This window comes from Aulonocara sp. 'chitande type north' Nkhata Bay, linkage group LG6 (assembly GCF_057382095.1).
Source record: "Aulonocara sp. 'chitande type north' Nkhata Bay isolate Kocher_YH1m ecotype deep benthic linkage group LG6, A_spYH_male_GT1.1, whole genome shotgun sequence".
NCBI classification, from domain to species: Eukaryota; Metazoa; Chordata; class Actinopteri; order Cichliformes; family Cichlidae; genus Aulonocara; species Aulonocara sp. 'chitande type north' Nkhata Bay.
The window spans coordinates 16,427,343-16,429,381 of NC_141349.1; positions in this window are offsets into that span (position 1 = coordinate 16,427,343).

Sequence of the window (2,039 nt, forward strand, 5' to 3'; positions counted from 1 at the left end):
GAGGAGAATGTGCAAACTTCACACAGTCAGGCCTCAGCTGAAACCCAGAATCTTCTGCACTATTCCATTTAATTCAATCTAAAGGAATTTCCCAATTATTTTAAGTTTCACATTTCAAATGCTCTCAAAATACCAAGATTTTGTTTAGCTAAAAAAATTTTTTTATGTAAAATGCATTTTAAAATGATTAATTAGTTCCTACTTTGTGAAAGTCAAAAACGTGAATGAGATTCCTTCCCCCCCCCCCCCCCCCCCCAGCAATGGAAAACATTTCCAAGACTTCATTTGTTGGCATGGGACACTGAAAGGCCTCATTTGTGCCTGCAGATAAAACATGTCACTGATTTTGTGATGAACATCCTCAAAGCGTTTCCCCGAGGATTAACCGGATCCTGCCAAATGTATAATTGTGGGTGTGGTGGGCTCATCATTGTGAAAACCTACAGAGGGATCTGAAAGCACATGGAGTTAAGTAAACGCAGACAAGCCCCAGTGAAATGGCTCCACGCTCTAGAACTGCTGGGTAAACTACATCAATCTGAATCCATATGTCAGAATGCAGCAGGCTGCAGACTGATGTATCACAGCAGCCTGTGTGAAAAGGAAAGGTGGGGGGGAAAAAAAAGAAAAGCATAAATAACCCGTAAGGATATATTTTCACCGGCAGGTCAAAAGTAGCCTGCTTTTCTTTGTTGGCCCCTGGTGGTGACTTTCTATACAAGCTACTACCATTACCCCCAATTACAGCACCAACACTGAACTCTGGAGACACTTTTTTAAAAAATGTTTTATTTCCCCCCCCCCAAAAAAAGGTTACACAACATTCAGAATCCTTTTAACTCAACATTTGTTAATGTTTCATTATTACAAAGGTAGATGCCCACTGTGACACGGTGCTACCACAGTAGCACACCATTATGCAGGTCTTTAGGAAAACAACGCCAAAGGGCAGCATTTTTGTCATACTAAAAATCAAATAGAGATTAAAAATATATAGCCATCTATTTTAAGGAACAGATTGTTGTACAAGATTCACGCTCTCACACTGCTATAGCGAGCCACAGGAGAAGTACAAATCCACAAAGTGAGGACCACACTAGCAGACAGAACGTCCCCTTTGGAATAATCATACTTTCGCACAGCCCATCGAAGGAAACCGTACGCAGCCTATGCAAAAAAATGCTGGTGTTTAAATTTACAAAAGACAATATCTCTCAAGTTAATTGCATTTTGGTTTAAAACGTACATGTCACACACTTCTAACAAGTTTTTGATCTCAATTTCAGAAATGTGCACGTGTGCAATATGGATAAGTATGTTTGAGAACAGCACGTCTTCACTAAGGTACTGGAGTTTTCCTTTTATTTGTGCTGCGTTTAAACGTGTAAAATTGTACAGGATCCATCTCAGAGGGTGGAGGTGCTCGTTTGCTCCATTCTCTGAACACTGGTAGCGAGCGCACCTGCTTTTAACAAGAAGACCAGACAGCATGGATTTGAGGAGAACCAATTCAAGAAATCAAGGCACATCTATTCACATAAGGCTGATCTTTCATTTTATCAACACTTTTACCCATTCAACCGCGAGCCCTAAATGTAGACAAAACAACAACAATAAAACCCCCAGAAGTCCTAAAAACAGAGGGATTGTGTAAAGGTCATCTGAACTGCCATCTCTTTGCACGGAGTGTTTCAAACATTTGGGAAAACTTTGGTTTTTGCACAAATGTGGGGATGGACAGCCATCTAGCTCATCCAGAGGAAGAAGTCAGTTACAGTAGCTTAGCATAAAATTCACAATCAGAAACATGGCTGCCTGGTTTTACCTCTGCACAAGCACACCTTGATTTCATGCACTTTGGCTTTCTGTATTCATGAACTTTAGAGGTATTAGGAGGCAGGTTCCTTTCTAACCGGTGGAAAGAGTAAAGCTACCCTCGTGTCTAGTTTTTATCCTAAGCTAACCGGCTGCTGGCTTTAAACTGAGAGGACAGAGCAGATCTTACATGAGCCTCGGCAAGAAAGCAAATTCCCAAAATA